The sequence below is a fragment of the Oncorhynchus gorbuscha genome, linkage group LG04 (genome assembly GCF_021184085.1).
Source record: "Oncorhynchus gorbuscha isolate QuinsamMale2020 ecotype Even-year linkage group LG04, OgorEven_v1.0, whole genome shotgun sequence".
In the NCBI taxonomy this organism is placed as follows: domain Eukaryota; kingdom Metazoa; phylum Chordata; class Actinopteri; order Salmoniformes; family Salmonidae; genus Oncorhynchus; species Oncorhynchus gorbuscha.
Genome location: NC_060176.1, coordinates 30,790,990 through 30,810,280, shown reverse-complemented (window position 1 = coordinate 30,810,280; position 19,291 = coordinate 30,790,990). Strand labels below are relative to the sequence as shown.

The 19,291-nt window shown below is 44.3% G+C and overlaps 1 protein-coding gene across 1 annotated transcript in view; it reads left to right on the top strand.

Moving 5' to 3' along the window:
* The window catches only part of LOC124032968 (protein kinase C-binding protein NELL1-like), a 434,369-nt gene that overhangs the window by 275,726 nt on the left and 139,352 nt on the right, over positions 1-19,291 (top strand). The window lies entirely within an intron of this gene.

Here is a 19,291-nt window from a genome sequence, read left to right as displayed (position 1 = left end):
TCCGATTCCACACTGCAAGACTGCTTCCATCACGTGGACTGGGATATGTTTCGTATTGCATCAAACAACAACATTGACAAATACGCTGATTCGGTGAGCGAGTTCATTAGAACGTGCGTTGAAGATGTCGTTCCCATAGCAACGATTAAAAACATTCCCAAACCAGAAACCGTGGATTGATGGCAGCATTTGCGTGAAACTGAAAGCGCGAACCACTGCTTTTAATCAGGGCAAGGTGACCGGAAACATGACCGAATACAAACAGTGTAGCTATTCCCTCCGTAAGGCAATCAAACAAGCTAAGCGTCAGTATAGAGACAAAGTAGAATTTCAATTCAATGGCTCAGACACAAGAGGTATGTGGCAGGGTCTACAGTCAATCACGGATTACAAAAAGAAAACCAGCCCCGTCACAGACCAGGATGTCTTGCTCCCAGGCAGACTAAATAACTTTTTTGTCCGCTTTGAGGACAATACAGTGCAACTGACATGGCCCGCAACCAAAACATGCAGACTCTCCTTCACTGCAGCCGACGTGAGGAAAACATTTAAACGTGTCAACCCTCGCAAGGCTGCAGGCCCAGACGGCATCCCCAGCCGCGCCCTCAGAGCATGCGCAGACCAGCTAGCTGGTGTGTTTACGGACATATTCAATCAATCCCTATCCCAGTCTGTTATTCCCACATGCTTCAAGAGGGCCACCATTGTTCCTGTTCCCAAGAAAGCTAAGGTAACTGAGCTAAACGACTACCGCCCCGTAGCACTCACTTCCGTCATCATGAAGTGCTTTGAGAGACTAGTCAAGGACCATATCACCTCCACCCTACCTGACACCCTAGACCCACTCCAATTTGCTTACCGCCCAAATAGGTCCACAGACGATGCAATCTCAACCACACTGCACACTGCCCTAACCCATCTGGACAAGAGGAATACCTATGTGAGAAGAGAATGCTTTTCATCGACTACAGCTCGGCATTTAACACCATAGTGCCCTCCAAGCTCGTCATCAAGCTCGAGACCCTGGGTCTCGACCCCGCCCTGTGCAACTGGTTACTGGACTTCCTGACGGGCCACCCCCAGGTGGTGAGGGTAGGCAACAACATCTCCACCCCGCTGATCCTCAACACTGGGGCCCCACAAGGGTGCGTTCTGAGCCCTCTCCTGTACTCCCTGTTCACCCACGACTGCGTGGCCACGCACGCCTCCAACTCAATCATCATCAACAGTGGTAGGCTTGATTACCAACAACTACGAGACGGCCTACAGAGAGGAGGTGAGGGCCCTCGGAGTGTGGTGTCAGGAAAATAACCTCACACTCAATGTCAACAAAACTAAGGAGATGATTGTGGACTTCAGGAAACAGCAGAGGGAACACCCCCCTATCCACATCGATGGAACAGTATTGGAGAGGGTAATAATTTTTAAGTTCCTCGGCGTACACATCACAGACAAACTGAATTGGTCCACCCACACAGACAGCATCGTGAAGAAGGCGCAGCAGCGCCTCTTCAACCTCGGGAGGCTGAAGAAATTCGGCTTGTCACCAAAAGCACTCACAAACTTCTACAGATGCACAATCGAGAGCATCCTGTATAACCGTCTGGTACGGCAACTGCTCCGCCCACAACCGTAAGGCTCCCATAGGGTAGTGAGGTCTGCACAACGCATCACCGGGGGCAAACTACCTGCCCTCCAGGACACCTACACCACCCAATGTAACAGGAAGGCCATAAAGATCATCAAGGACAACAACCACCCAAGCCACTGCCTGTTCACCCCGCTATCATCCAGAAGGCGAGGTCAGTACAGGTGCATCAAAGCTGGGACCGAGAGACTGAAAAACAGCTTCTATCTCAAGGCCATCAGACTGTTAAACAGCCACCACTAACATTGAGTGGCTGCTACCAACAAACACACTGACTCAACTCCAGCCACTTTAATAATGGGAATTGATGGGAAATTATGTAAAATATATCACTAGCCACTTTAAACAATGCTACCTAATATAATGTTTACATACCCTACATTATTCATCTCATATGTATACGTATATACTGTACTCTATATCATCTACTGCATCTTTATGTAATACATATATCAATAGCCACTTTAACTATGCCACTTTGTTTACATACTCATCTCATATTTGTATACTGTACTCAATACCTTCTACTGTATCTTGCCTATGCCGCTCTGTACCATCACTCATTCATATATCTTTATGTACATATTCTTTATCCCCTTACACTTGTGTCTATAAGGTAGTAGTTTTGGAATTGTTAGCTAGATTACTTGTTGGTTATTACTGCCTTGTCGGAACTAGAAGCACAAGCATTTCGCTACACTCGCATTAACATCTGCTAACCATGTGTATGTGACAAATAACATTTTATTTGATTTAAATCACAGTCAAAACAAAACTACATTACCTATTGGAAAACACAAGCACAAGAACAAAATGCAGTGATATCTGGCACTAAATCGACAGTACTTTTTGACCATGATTATTTTTTAAATTTATTTTATTTTACCTTTATTTATACAGATTTTTACTCGTTGTGATAATCTCTTTTCCACGAGAGACCTGGTCCAATAGCAGCAGGGGAACAACATTCCAGACAAAAAAAACTTCAACGAGATGCCTGCTTGATCATAGCTCGCTCTGAGTGCAGCGACCGTGAAAAAGAGAAGGCCCAAAATGAAGCCTGGACCTACATTTCAATTGCTTTTGGGTGGCAGTGATAGAACCGTAAGGGTGAGAAGCACAATTCGACCTCAGGTACATTCAGAGGGTCCTCCCGATCTGTGCAAGCCTAACCTTGACCGTGTGGCATTAACCATTAACAGTAAATCAGTTTTTTTGATCTCACAGATTACAATGACATCTCTCCTTATAGGAATACATTTCCTGCTCCCCTAAATTCAACCTAGAGCCTATGTGGGTTAATAATGCCTTATGAACCTGTCTTCGATGACAATCCATCAGGCCACTATGAGGTCTACCTGTGTCGATTCTAAGCTTCCTGAAGCACCCGGACCTCCAGGCGAAATAGCTCCGTTTGTTCTTCACGTTTGGCTGAGAAATCGCCCGGAAATTGCGGTCACCACAAATTAGCTCCATAATATCGACAGAAACATGACAAACGTTGTTTAGAATCCATCCTCAAGGTGTTTTCTAATATCAATTCAATAATAAATCCGTCGGAACAATTCCTTTTTCTCTAGGACCGATTGGAGTAAATGCTACCTCTGCACTTTACGCGAGAATCTCTCTCGGAGCCACCATGTGTCCACTTACGCAATGTGCCCCCATACGGCTATTCTTCAACAGAAATGCGTAAAACTACGTCACAATGCTGTAGACACCTTGGGGAATACGTAGAAAGCGTAAGCTCGTTGATGGTACACTCACAGCAATATAGGCAGTCATTGGAATGCAGCGCTTTCAAAACCTGGGGCACTTCCGGATTGGATTTTTCTCAGGCTTTCGCCTGCAACATCAGTTCTGTTATACTCACAGACAATATCTTTACAGTTTTGGAAACGTTAGAGTGGTTTCTATCCAAAGCTGTCAATTATATGCATATTCTAAGCATAATTTCCTGACAAAAATCCCATTTAAAACAGGAACGTTTTTTTTCCAAAAATGAAAATACTGCCCCCTAACACCAAGAGGTTAATAAGGTCACCTTACAGCACAGCTGGGGTATGAAGGAGGTTTATAACAAGCGACAACTGTGAGAGACTAGTTTCTAGAAAAGTGGATTTTTAAAAGTAGAATTGTTCCAGTCAAGAGAAATGTTAACACTACTGCATACACTTAGATTTTAAACGATTCTGTGCTTCCTACTTTGTGGCAACAGTTTGGGGAAGGCCTTTTGCTATTTTAGCATGAAAATGCCCGCCTGCACAAAGCGAGGTCCATGCAGAAATGGTTTGTCGAGATCAGAGTGCAAGAACTTGACTGGCCTGTACAGAGCCCTGACCTTAACCCCATCGAACACCTTTGGGATGAATTGGAATGCCGACTGCGATCCAGACCTAATCGGCCAACATCAGTGGCTGACCTTACAAATGCTATTGTGGCTAAATGGAAGCAAGTCCCCCAGCAATGTTCCAACATTTAGTGGAAAGCCTTCCCAAAAGAGTGGAAGCTATTATAGCAGCAAAGACGGGACCGAATCCATATTAATGCCCATAATTTTGAAATGAGATGTTCGATGAGCAGGTGTCCACATACTTTTGGTAATGTAGTGTATGTATAAGACATAGAGAAAGAGAGGGAGAGAGAGAGATACGTATGCATACATAGAGAGAGAGATAGAAAGAGAGAGTTACGTATTGCAGGGACAAAGAGAGATAGAAATGCAGTGCAAAATCCGAGAATGATTTGTGCTCCACAGAGGAGATTTTAACCGTGACAAAAATAAAAACACTTTAGACTTTTTCCCTCTGATAAAAAATGTATGTCTTTTGTATGTGTGGTTTTCAAAAGCTTTGTAACTGTCTGATAGGGAACTTCACCATAACACATATTCAGGGGAGTCTGAGCACCTACTGAGCTCATGACAATGTGATGCCCTCAGACGTTCAATAGCGGAGGTGTGTGTGCATATGTGCATGTATAGTGCCAGTCAAAAGTTTGGACACCAACTAATTCATGGGTTTTCCTTTATTTGTATTATTTTCTACATTGTAGAATAATAGTGAAGATATCAAAACTATGAAATAACACAAATGGAATCATGTAGTAACCAAAAAAAAGTAATAAATAATCCAAAATTAGATTCTTCAAAGTAGCCACCCTTTGCCTTGATGACAGCTTCGCACACTCTTGGCATTCTCTCAACCAGCTTCATCTGAAATGCTTTTCCAACAGTTTTGCAGGAGCACTTGTTGGCTTATTTTCCTTCACTCTGCAGACCAACTCCTCCCTAACCATGTCAATTGGGTTGAGGTCGGGTGATTGTGGAGGCCAGGTCATCTGATGCAGCACTCCATCACTCTCCTTCTTGGTCAAATAGCCCTTACACAGCCTGGAGGTGTATTTTGGGTCATTGTCCTGTTGAAAAACAAATGATAGTCACACTAAGCGCAAACCAGAAGGGATGGCGTTTTGCTGCAGAATGCTGTGGTAGCCATGCTGGTTGAATGTGCCTTGATTTGTAAATAAATAACCAGCAAAGTCTCACCAGCAAAGCAACCCCACACCATCACACTTCCTCCTCGATGCTGCATAGTGGGAACCACACATGCAGAGATCATCCTTTCACCTACTCTGCGTCTCACAAAGGCACAGCGGTTGGACCCAAGAATATAAAAGACCAAAGGACAGATTTCCACCGGTCTAATGTCCATTGTTCGTGTTTCTTGGCCCAAGCAAGTCTCTTCTTCTTATTGGTTTCCTTTAGTAGTTTCTTTGTAGCAATTTGACCATGAAGGCTTGATTCACACAGAAGGAAAGAAATGTCACAAATGAACTTTTAACAAAGCACATTGATAATTTAAATGCATTCCAGGTGACTACCTCATGAAGCTGGTTGAGAGAATGCCAAGCGTGTGCAAAGCTGTCACCAGGAAAAGGGAGGCGACTTTAAAAAATCTCAAATCTCAAATATATTTTGACTTAGTTTAACTCTTTTTTGGTTTCTACATGATTCCATGTGTTATTTCATCGTGTTGATGTCTTCACTATAATTCTACATTGTAGAAAATAGTAAAAATAAAGAAAAACCCTTGAATGAGTAGGTGTGTCCAAACTTTTGAATGGTACTTTGTGTGTGTGTACAGCATGCGTCTATTTATGTCTGTGTGAGCATGTGCATGTGTGGGCTTGTGTGCCTTAGTGTTATTTATTTATTAATCTATCAGGGGATCCCCATTACACAATGTAATTGGAACAGTAAGGCAGAGAGCTCATATTTGCACACAGGTTAAATGGCTATGTGGTTACTAAGACTTCATTAAATCTAAAGGAAGATGAATGATTCACTCACAGAAGCTGCAGCAAAATCTCTCTACTGCTCCACTTCCTCGGCTTCTCTCTTCGAAAACTTTTTTTTTTTTCACTTTCTATTTGATTTTATCTCTTTCTTTTTTACTCTCTCTCTCTGTCATTCCAGTTATTCTTCTCACACTGTCTCATCCCTCCTCTCTCTCTCTTTCCCCTTCCCTCTGGTACTTTTGTGGAGATAAGGAAGGTGAACAATGGGACTGAGAACAATCACAGAGGCTTTGAACTAACTTAAGAGCTTCCAGACCTATAGAGCTACACCCACATTTATTTATCTATTTTTATATAACCAGGCAAGTCAGTTAAGAACAAATTCTTATTCATAATGATGGCCTACCCCGGCCAAACTCGGACGATGCTGGGCCAATTGTGCTCCGCCCTATGAGACTCCCAATCACAGCAGTGCCTTAGACCATTGTACCACTTGGGAGCACCCACATCTACTGTATACTGGAGCTACTGTAGGTCTACATATATGCAGTACAGGTTAACCTTTTCATGCCCAGAACTGTCCTCCCAAAACACTTTTCCTGTTATGGATCTCTGTGTCAGGACAACATCTCCAGACTGTGTAAGGGCTATTTGACCAAGAAGGAGAGTGATCGAGTGCTGCATCAGAGGATGCCATCCCTCTCTTCAATCTTCCCTGTTCCATGTCCCTCTCGCTCCTCCATCCCTCTTTCCCATACCTTGTTGTTGCTAGTCCCTGACTCCCATCCCCTCTTTTGCTGCCTCTATATTATCCATATTTCCCTCTCTCCCATCCCTTCCTCTCTCTCTTTCCTCTTTCACTCCCATCCATCTCTCTTCTCATCCTCCTCATCACCCAGCCCTCTATCTTCCTTGCTCCCATTCCTCTCTCCTCCTCCCTATCTTTCCCACCTCCTCCCTGTGAATCCACATTATGTGGCTACCCCATATGCTCTGTTGTCATGCTTTATTGATGGGGCCCTATGGGGCGGACTGCTGGAACAACACAGACCCTTTATTATCCAGCCAAAATACAATTTATTTTGGTTGCTGGTAGCACGCCACAATAGCACATCCAAGAAAGTTTACAACAAAGTAGCCTATGGTTACATATTTATAATGTTGTCCATATGTTGCTACGTTTTGCTACGTATTGTCATCGTCAGCCCAGCAACAATTCTCTCTCAAGGCTAAATAAAGTTTAAGTTTATGGAAACTTGCATAGTTCACAGAGTCACTGGGACACGTGTAGTTCAGAGAGTCGGAGCGATCCGAGACGCCGCTAAATGGCCATCAACGATCAAAGTGTGCTTGTATTTTATTTTCTATTTTTTCCAAACGTATGAAGTAATCACAGTCATTTTCCTTTTGCTCCCCGGCTAGAGAACAAATCTGTATCCAAGTCCCCACTCATTAGCGATGCATCATGCGTTGCCGGGTGGGCTGTGTTCGTCAGACGGCTCGCTTTCTATTTTAAGTGCTGTTGTGTTGTTTGTTTAAACAGTTCATACAGGGTATTGCTGGTACTTTGTTATTCTCATTGTCTCATAATGACTATGTGCGATGCACTGTGTGTTTTCTGTGTTAAACTTTGGAAGGAAAATTGCAGAGTGGAGAAGGATGCTTGTACACTCTTAGAACACCAGGAACGCTGGTGTTTCTCAAGGAATCATTGCTAGTCAATGGTTCATATTTGCACCTTCGCTTAGTTGAGTGTTCTTGGGGGAACCTCTCTTAGATCAACGTAGCAAAGGGTACCTGGAGGAACCCTGGAGTGGAGGCATGGCTCAGTAGGGGCGTAGCTTTAATATCAGTATTTTTTGGGATGCCTGTTAGGTAAATGCCATTCCTGTTCATCTGTTCTATTGTATTGTTATCAGATGTTAAGGTTGAAAAATTATAGTTCTGTTGCTTCAATGAGGCTAACAGAGGTGTATGAGTTCCTCAAGAGCCAATGCAAATCTCAAGTTGGAATAGTTACCAATTTATTACTGTCAGCAATGTTAATATAATGAATATTATATTAGATTATTTAAGATGCATAAATATTCAAGGAACATTTTAGTTTGCAGTGTACAAACTAATCTGAAATCAAATCACATGCGCTGAATATAATTTCACCTTACAGAGAAATGCTTACTTACAAGCCCTTAACCAACAATGGTTTAAGAAGTTAATAAAAAAATATATAATAAGTGTTAAATAAATAATTGAAAATAAAAGTAACAAATAATTAAATAGCAGCAGTAAAATAACAAGCGGGGCTAAATACAAGGGGTATCGGTTAATGTGCGGGGGCACCGGTTAGTTGAGGTAATATGTACATGTACGTAGAGTTAAGGTGATTATGCATAGATTAAAAACAGAGAGTAGCAGCGTAAAAGGGGGTTCTAGGTAACCCTTTGATTAGCTGTTCAGTAGCCTTATGGCTTGGGGGTAGAAGCTGTTAAGAAGCCTTTTGGACCTAGACTTGGCATTCCGGTACCGATTGCCGTGCGATAGCAGAGACTAGGGTGGCTGGAGTCTTTGCAATATTCAGGGCCCTCCTCTGACACCGCCTGGTACAGAGTTCCTGGATAGCAGGAAGCTTGGCCCCAGTGATGTACTGGGCTGTACATACTACCCTCTATAGTGTCTTGCTGTCGGAGGCCGAGCAGTTACCATACCAGGCAGTGAAACAACCAGTCAGGATGCTCTTGATAGTGCAGCTGTAGAAACTTTTGAGGATCTGAGGACCAATGCCAAATCTTTACAGTCTCCTAAGGGGGAATAGGCATTGTCATGCCCTCTTCACAACTATCTTAGTGTGTTTGGGCCATGATAATTTGTTGGTGATGTGGACACCAAGGAACTTGAAACTCTCAACCTGTTCAACTATAGCCCCATCGAGGAGAATGGGGGTGTGCTCGGTCCTCCTTTTCCTGTAGTCCACAATCATCTCCTTTGTCTTGATCACGTTGAGGGAGGGGTTGGTGTCCTGACACCACACGACCAGGTCTCTGACCTCCTCCCTATAGGCTTTCTCATCGTTGACTGTGATCAGGCCTACAACTGTTGTGTCATCGGCATACTTGATAATGGTGTTGGAGTCATGCCTGGCCATGCAGTCGTGAGTGAACAGGGAGTACAGGAGGGGACTGAGATCGCGCCCCTGAGGGGGCCTACGTGTTGAGGATCAGCATGTCGAATGTGTTGTTACCTACCCTTACCACCTTGGGGCTGCCAGTCAGGAAGTCCAAGATCCAGTTGCAGAGGGAGGTGTTTAGTCCCAGGGGTCTTAGCTAGGTGTTGAGTTTTGAGGGTACTAGGGTGTTGAACGCTGAGCTGTAGTCAATGAATAGCATTCTCACATAGGTGTTCCTTTTGGCAAAGGGCAGTGTTGAGTGCAATACAGATTGCATCATCTCTGTATCTGTTGGGTATGTATGTAAATTGGTGTGGGTCTAGGGTTTCTGAGACAATGGTGTTGATATGAGGCCATGACCAGCTTTTCAAAACTTCATGGCTACAGGCGTGAGTGCTATGGGTCGGTAGTCATTTTAGCAGGTTACCTTAGCGTTCTTGGGCACAGGGACTAAGGTGGTCTGCTTGAAACATATTGGTATTACAGACTCAGTCAGGGACAGATTAAAAATGTCAGTGAAGACACTTGCCAGTTGGTCAGCGCATGCTTGGTGTACATGTCCTGGGTATCCGTCCGTGAATGTTGACCTGCTCAAAGGTCTTACTCACATCGGCTACAGAGAGCGGGATCACACAGTCATGCGGAACAGCTGGTGCTCTCATGCGTGTTTCAGTGTTACTTGCCTCGAAGCGAGCATAGAAGTAATTAAGCTCACCTGGTAAGTTCATGTCACTGAGCAGGTCATGATGGTACTTCCCTTCGTACTCTGTAATAGTTTGCAAGCCCTGTCACACCTCCAATAAGCCATGCCTCCAATCTGATAGGCTGTCACCTCTACAAAATACTCTTTAAAATGTTCGGAATTCACAAAAAGGTTCACTGGGTTTCCTCAAAGACACTTTTCAAATGGGTTCCTCAAGGAACCTTTTTCAACTGAAAGGTTCCGCCAGTGTGGTAACCCAAAAGGTTATTCCAGGCACATTTACTTCGAATAGTATAAGCCAAGATCAGATTTCCATATTTATCCCCAAAACAAGTTTGCCATAGACTTCCACCTGCATTTAAGATAAGTAGGATGAAGACTGAGATAAGGGACCTGTTTGAAGACTTTACATTTAATTTACTTTAATTCCATGAAATGTAACACTTTAGAAATACATCCTGCTTTACTGCTTGCCTTTATGGCATTAGTGATCTAACATGATTGGTTAGGCCATAGAAAGGTGTCCACTACGTTGTGTCCACCAGTCATGCCATGTCAGATCAGTGATTAATTCGATGAAGGAAGGAAGAAAGGAAGGACAAACAAACAAACAAAGCATATCAGGAAGTGAGTAGTCTGACATTCTGTGGTATCATAGACAATGGCTGTCCTCCAATTTGAACAGTGACATTTTAGCTTCTTTAACCGGGTCTGTGTGATTGTCAGGTTTATTGATGACGTTAACGAGGGGCTGATGGCCTCTGCCTCTTACTGACAGTATGTGTATTAATGCTCAAACAATGGGCTCTCCTCGGCCTGTCACACACATTTGGACTACTATAGCTACTCTAGGAGAGGGGGGAGTATGCCAATATGGGGGGGTTGAGAGAGAGAGAGAGAGAGAATCCAGTATGTGTGAGTATCTGTGAGTGTGTGCGTGAGTGTGTATTTGTAGTCATTTTTGAGTTTTGAGAATTACACAAATATGAATTTTCACAGGTTTGCTGCTTCAGCGTCTTTAGATATTTTTGTCAGATGTTACTATGGAATAATGAAGTATAATTACAAGCATTTCATAAGTGTCAAAGGCTTTTGACAATTACATGAAGTTGATGCAAAGAGTCTATATTTGCAGTGTTGATTAGAGGTCAACCGATTATGATTTTTTTTAACGCCGATACAGATTACTGGAGGCCCAAAAGAAAAGACAATACCGATTAATCGGCCAATTGCTTTTATTTATTTGTAATAATGACAATTACAACAATACTGAATGAACACTTATTTTAACTTAATATAATACATACATTTAGCCTCAAATAAATAATGAAACATGTTAAATTTGGTTTACATAATGCAAAAACAAAGTGTTGGAGTGTAAGGGTTTTCTGGTGAAAGAGAAGCGGACCAAAAAGCAGCATGGTGGTTATTCATGTTCTTTAATTTATAAAGAAACTACACATGAGATAACTAACAAAAACAACAAACGTAAGAAAACCTAAAACAGTCCTCCAGGGCCTCTGGGCTAAGGGGCTCCGGCGCCTCTGGGTTGAGGGGCTCCGGCGCCTCTGGGCTGAGGGGCTCCGGCGCCTCTGGGCGCCGGAGGGAGACTCCGGCAGCGGCGCCGGACAGGCGGGAGACTCCGGCAGCGGCACCGGACAGGCGGGAGACTCCGGCAGCGGCGCCGGACAGGCGGGAGACTCCGGCAGCGGCGCCGGACAGGCGGGAGACTCCGGCAACGCTGGAGAGGAGGAAGGCTCTGTAGGCCTGATGCGTGGTGCTGGCACTGGTGGTACTAGGCCGAGGACACGCACAGGAAGCCTGGCAGATGTGGGAAGCTGGGGTGTAGCGCACCGGGCTAAGCATGTGTACTGGGGACACCATGCGAACCACCGCATAACACGGTGCCTGACCAGCACCACGCCTGCCACGGTTAGCACTGCTAGGAGCACTGTAGTGCTGAGATGGCACAGGACATGCCAGGCTAGGGAGATCCACAGGAGGCCTGGTGCGTGAGGCTGGCACAGTCTTCACCAGACCCCTAGCACGCATCCCAGGATGAGTATGGAGAGCTGACCCAGGTACCATTAAATCCCTGACACGCTCCGTCGGGCGAATGTCGTGCCTCATGCACCAAACCAGCAACTCCCTAATATCCCTCTCCTCCAATTTCCCCATTAATTCCTTCACAGTCTCTGCTTCGCTCACCTCCAACACCAGCTCTGGTTCTGAGCTCCTCCTTGGCTCCTCACGATAAAAGGGGGGAGTTGGCTCAGGTCTGACTCCTGACTCTGCCACACTCCCCCTGTCCCCCCACCCCAATACATTTTTGGGGCTGACTCTGGGGCTTCCATCCGCGACGCCGTGCTTGCTTCGCCAACCTCATTCTCCTGTAACCTTCCGCACACTGCTCCATCGAATCCCAGGCGGGCTCCGGTACTCTCCCTGGGTCGACCGCCCACCTGTCTATTACCTCCCAAGTAGTATAGTCCATATTCTCCAAGTAGTGCAGCCTCTCCCACTGCTGCTGCTGCTCCTGCTACTGCTCGTTACCACGCCGCTTGGTCCTCGGTTGGTGGGTGATTCTGTAAGGGTTTTCTGGTGAAAGAGAAGCGGACCAAAAAGCAGCATGGTGGTTATTCATGTTCTTTAATTTATAAAGAAACTACACATGAGATAACTAACAAAAACAACAAACGTGAGAAAACCTAAAACAGTCCTATCTGGTGCAAACACAGAGACAGGAACAATCACCCACAAACACACAGTGAAACCCAGGCTACCTAAGTTTGACTTGTAGATGACCTGGAGCCAGTGGGTCTGGCGACGAATATGTAGCGAGGGCCAGCCGACTAGAGCATACAGGTCGCAGTGGTGGGTGGTATAAGGTGCTTTAGTAACAAAACGGATGGCACTGTGATAAACTGCATCCAGTTTGCTGAGTAGAGTATTGGAAGCTATTTTGCAGATGACATCGCCGAAGTCAAGGATCGGTAGGATAGTCAGTTTTACAAAGGTAAGTTTGGCGGCGTGAGTGGAGATGTTTGATATGAGTCTGGAAGGAGAGTTTACAGTCTAGCCAGACACCTAGGTACTTATAGATGTCCACATATTCTAGGTCTGAACCATCCAGGGTGGTGAGGCTAGTCCGGTGTGTTGGTGCATGCAGCGAACGGTTGAAAAGCATGCATTTGGTTTTACTAGCGTTTAAGAGCAGTTGGAGGCCACGGAAGGAGTGTTGTATGGCATTGAAGCTCGTTTGGAGGTTAGATAGCACAGTGTCCAAGGAAGGGCCAGAAGTATACAGAATGGTGTCGTCTGCGTAGAGGTGGATCAGGGAATCGCCCGCAGCAAGAGCAACATCATTGATATATACAGAGAAAAGTGTCTGCCCGAGAATTGATGGCGGTTATGATATCGTTTAGTACTTTGAGCGTGGCTGAGGTGCACCCGTGACCGTCTCAGAAACCAGATTGCACAGCGGAGAAGGTATGGTGGGATTCGAGATGGTAAGTGATCTGTTTGTTGACTTGGCTTCCGAAGACCTTAGATAGGCAGGGCAGGATGGATATAGGTCTGTAACAGTTTGGGTCCAGGGTGTCTCCCCCTTTGAAGAGAGGGATGACCGCGGCAGCTATCCAGTCCTTGGGGATCTCAGACGATATGAAAGAGAGGTTGAACAGGCTGGTAATAGGGGTTGCGACAATGGCGGTGGATAGTTTCAGAAATAGAGGGTCAAGCCCAGCTGATTTGTACAGGTCCAGGTTTTGCAGCTCTTTCAGAACATCTGCTATCTGGATTTGGGTAAAGGAGAAGCTGGGGAGGCTTGGGAGAGTAGCTGCGGGGAGGGGGGGTGCTGTTTGCCGAGGTTGGAGTAGCCAGGAGGAAGGCATGACCAGCCATTGAGAAATGCTTGTTGAAGTTCTCGATTATCATGGATTTATCAGTGGTGACCATGTTACATAGCCTCAGTTCAGTGGGCAGTGAGGCAGTGGTCACTGAGATCCTGATTGAAAACAGCAGAGGTGTATTTGGAGGGCCAGTTGGTCAGGATAATTTTTATGAGGGTGCCCATGTTTACAGATTTAGGGTTGTACCTGATGGGTTCCTTGATAATTTGTGTGAGATTGAGGGCATCTAGTTTAGATTGTAGGACGGCCGGGGTGTTAAGCATATCCCAGTTTAGGTCCCCTAACAGGACAAACTGAAGATAGATGGGGGCAATCAATTCACATATGGTGTCCAGGGCACAGCTGGGATCTGAGAGGGGTCTATAACAGGCGGCAACAGTTAGACTTACTTCTGGAAAGATTCATTTTTAAAATTAGAAGCTCAAACTGTTTGGGCATAGACCTGGAATGTGTGACATAACTTTGCAGGCTATCTCTGTAGTAAATTCTGCCCTTTTGGCGGTTTTATCTTGACGGAAAATGTTGCAGTTGTGGATGGATTTCTCAGAATTTTTGGTGGCCTTCCTAAGCCAGGATTCAGACACAGACAGGGGTATGGTAGGGTGCGGGTCCAGTGGAGGTAAACCTAGGCATTGAGTGACAATAAGAGAGCTTGCATCGCTGGAGGCACTAGTTATGCTAGGTGAAGTCACTGCATGTTTGGGAGACGGGACAAAAGAGGTATCTGAGGCATGTTGCATGGGGTTAGGGGCTCCGCAGTAAAATAAAACAATGATATCTACCCTAAACAACAGTATACAAGGTATATTGACATTATAGAGAGACATAAAGCGAGGCATAAAGCAATCACAGGTGTTGATTGGGAGAGTTAGCTAAGACGACAATAGCTAATCAGCTAAGACCACAACAACAGGTAAAATGGCAATGAATGGGCAGAGAGGGTCAGTTAACTACACACAGGGCCTGAGTTTGAGGCTGGGGCCGACAGATAAACAAAATAAACAAAAATGGAGTACCCTAGCAGGCATCAGCTATGTAGCCAGGTGATCATAGGGTCAAGTTAACAGCAATAGATGAAACAGGGAAGCTGTTAGGTAGTCGTTAGTACGCTAGCAAGCGGGGACATGGCGTTCATAAAGTTAGCAGGCCACTACTAGCAGAAGCGTCTTCACCGAAGTCTGGTAAAGGCCAGTTGAGGGCACATCGGACGGAATTACATCGGCTGACCAGTCGTGATGAATCGGCAGGGCTCCGTGTCGATAAATACATTTTAAACCGATTTCAAACACAAATCAATGCAGGGATTTCAGTGGGCGGTTTTATTTTAAGTAGAACAAAAATGTACATTGATATTACGATATGACAGCTTGTCACCTGGAGGGCATATGAACCATAAAATAATCCCAGTGTAGCAGAAACCCAACCCTCCACTGCAATTACTGGCTCTCCTAGTACAGAGGATCTCCATGGCCTCTTTGTGTCATGTCTCAGTGTCCACACATCCCTCTTCCATGGTCTCTTCAGTGTTGAGTGTCTGGGCGGTGAGGGGATGAGAGCAGCTGAGAGGGGGGGGGAGCTGGCTCCCTGGAGTTGTTGGCAGGGAGTACTGTCTCTGTGTGCCAGATGGTTAGGCTGATCCACAGTTCTTCCAGGCTCAACCAGACTCTAGGTTCTATCTTTGTATCACACTGCTGGAATAACACAGTCAGAACAACATTGCTATAACCACATTGCTGGAACCACACAGAACGACACAGTTAGAAGCACTTTTCTAGAACCTACAGTTACAAACACACTGTACTCAAAAAAACATCTCTATGCTCAATACAGGTCTTCACCACCCACTCCCAACAATTAATCCATACCACCCTCATGCACAAACGCAGACAAACTGCTTGGTTTTTCAAACCTTCCCCGGGCTAACCGGAGGGTAACGCAATGTGTTCTCCATTGTAAAGCATATTGGACTGATGTAGTTGTAATATCTGATAAATCTTCTGCATTGTTATTGGATTTGACTTGAAGCCCATTGTTCAGCAAAGTACATTATATAATTATCATAATAACTTCTTATGACTGAAATCCCGTTAACGGGATCAATTTGACAACAGCCAGTGAAAGTGCAAGGCGCCAAATTCAAAGAACAGAAATCTCACAATTAAAACTCCTCACATACAAGTATTATACACAATTTTAAAGATAAACTTGTTGTTAATCCAACCAGAGTGTCCGATTTCAAAAAGGCTTTACGAAAAAAGCATACCATGCAATTATGTTAGGTCAGCGCCTAGTCACAGAAAAACGCAGACATTTTCCAGCCAAAGAGAGGAGTCACAAAAAGCAGAAATAGAGATAAAATGAATCACTAACCTTTGATCTTCATCAGACGGCACTCATAGGACTTCATGTTACACAATACATGTATGTTTTGTTCGATAAAGTTCATATTTATATCCAAAAATTTCAGTTTACTTTTGCGTGTTATGTTCAGTAATGTTTTGCCTCCAAAACATCCGGCAATTTTGCAGAGAGCCACATCAATTTACAGCAATACTCATCCTAAACGTTGATGAAAGATACAAGTCTTATGCATGGAATTAAAGATATACTTCTCATTAATGCAACTGCTGTGTCAGATTTCAAAATATCTTCACGGCAAAAGCACACCATGCGATAATCTGAGTACAGCGCTCAGCCACCATACAGATACCCACCATGTTATGGAGTCAACAAAAGTCAGAAATAGCATAATAAATATTCACTTACCTTTGATGATCTTCATCGGAATGCACTCCCAAGAATCCCAGTTCCACAATAAATTTTAGTTTTGTTCGATAAAGTCCATAATTTATGTCCAAATACTTCCTTTTTGTTTGCGTGTTTAGTCCAGTAATCCAAAGTCCAGACAAAGTCCAAAAAGTTCCATTACAGTTCGTAGAAACATGTCAAACGATGTATATAATAAATCTTTAGGATGTTTTTATCATAAATCTTCAATAATATTCCAACCAGACAATTCATTTGTCATTAGAAATTAAATGGAATGGAGCTCGTGCTCACGGCTCATGACTAAACTCAAGGCTTTCTACCAGACCCCTGTTCAAACAGCTCTTATTCTCTCCCCTTACATAGTAGAAGCCTGAAACAATTTTCTAAAGACTGTTGGAAGCCTAGTGGAAGCCTTAGTGGAAGCCTTAGGAAGAAATAGCCTAGTGGAAGCCTTAGGAAGAAATCTAGTGGAAGCCTTAGGAAGTGCAATCTGACCCCATAGACACTGTATATTGGATTGGCAATCACTTGAAAAACTACAACCCTCAGACTTCTGCCTGGCATATGAGTTCTGTTATACTCACAGACATTATTTTAACAGTTTTGAAAAAATGAGAGTGTTTTCTATCCAAATCTACTTATATATATGCATATTCTAGCTTCTGGGCCTGAGAAACAGGCAGTTTACTATGGGCATGCTCTTCATCCGGACGTGAAAATACTGCCCGCTTGCAAAGAGGATAACAATTGTTTTGTGTGGATTTTTTCCCACCATAGGCAGTTGGCATCAGCCAAAATTATCTTTGTCCTTATGTCTGATACTGTAGCTCAGTGTGGTGTGGCCCATTCAGTCAGCAAGGCCTCTCTCCCACTCACACTGCCAATCAGCTGTGGCAGCACACACACACACACACACACACACACACACACACACACACACACACACACACACACACACACACACACACACACACACACACACACACACACACACACACACACACACACACACACACAGCTGATGTCTGCTGATACCGTCCACTTAGCGCTCCTTCTTTACTCTGTGGCAGCAGCTGCCAACCAGCAGCCAGCTGGTCAGTGGGCTGAGACCACCACTGTCATCGTCATCTCTCTGTGTGTCAACAGCAGTGAAACACACACACACACACACAAAAACAAGCAGTAAAAACACATATAAACCGCATACAGTGGCACACACACACACACACGCCTATATTCCAGTAGAGTGATAACACACCAAACTGCATTCAACCGTTGACAACACACACACACCCAAGCATAAACAACCAGTAAAAACACAGATAAACGCCACACAGTGGCACACACACACACACAGGCAATATACAACCAGTAAAAATTCAGGTAACTCTCATACAATGGTACAAATACACACACACACCCTCTTCTCATCCTTCCTTTTCCTATTCCCCTTCTCCTCCCCCATCCCCGTTAGTGGATTTTTAAGATATTTATAAGCATTTTTATAGTTTTCTTCCAGTCTCTATCATCCAAGGTGAATGCTGGCATATCATATTACTGTTGGCATGACACAGGACTGATGGTAGCGCTCACCTTGTCTTCTCCGGACAAGCTTTTTTCCGGATGCCCCAAACAATCGGAAAGGGGATTCATCAGAGAAAATGACTTTACCCCAGTCCTCAGCAGTCCAATCCCTGTACCTTCTGCAAAATATCAGTCTGTCCCTGATGTTTTTCCTGGAGAGAAGTGGCAACTTTCCTGCTCTTCTTGACACCAGGCCATCCTCCAAAAGTCTTCGACTCACTGTGCGTGCAGATGCACTCACACCTGCCTGCTGCCATTCCTGAGCAAGCTCTGTACTGATGGTGCTCCGGTCCCGCTGCTGAATCAACTTTAGGAGACGGTCCTGGTGCTGGCTGGACTTTCTTGGGCACCCTGAAGCCTTCTTCACAACAATTGAACTGTACTCCTTGAAGTTCTTGATGATCCGATAAATGGTTGATTTAGGTGCAATCTTACTGGCAGCAATATCCTTGCCTGTGTTAAGCCTTTTTTGTGCAAAGCAATAATGATGACACATGTTTCCTTGCAAGTAACCAGGATTGACAGAGGAAGAACAATGATTCCAAGCACCTCCCTCCTTTTGAAGCTTCCAGTCTGTTATTCGAACTCAATCAGCATGACAGAGTGATCTCCATCCTTATCCTCATCAACACTCACACCTGTGTTAACAAGAGAATCACTGACATGATGTCAGCTGGTCCTTTTGTGGACGGGCTGAAATGCAGTGGAAATGTGTTTTGGGGATTCAGTTAATTTGCATGGCAAATAGGGACTTTGCAATTAATTGCAATTCATCTGATCACTCTTCATAACATTCTGGAGTATAGGCAAATTACCATCATACAAACTGAGGCAGCAGACTTTATGAAATCATGAAATCATCACGTCATTCTCAAAACTTTTGGCCAAGACTATACACTTTAAATTGTACTTTATTTTATTTTATGAAGAATGCTGAATCGTTCACAATAACAACAACACAAATCTGAATAGGTTTTGTCTGTATATGTGTTTGTTTGAATATTTGTGTGTGCGTGCATTCTTGCATGCGTGCATGTGTACCTATGCAGAATACAGAGTAGCTATATGACGCATATGCACACATAGTGCCGACAGGAAATGGATTTTGTCAACAACTGGATAAATGGAGTCTTGCGTGGTGATTTCAATGATAAAATAGAGTGATAAAAAGACAGAGGAGAGATCTTTCTCTCTCTCTGTCTCCTATTCATCAT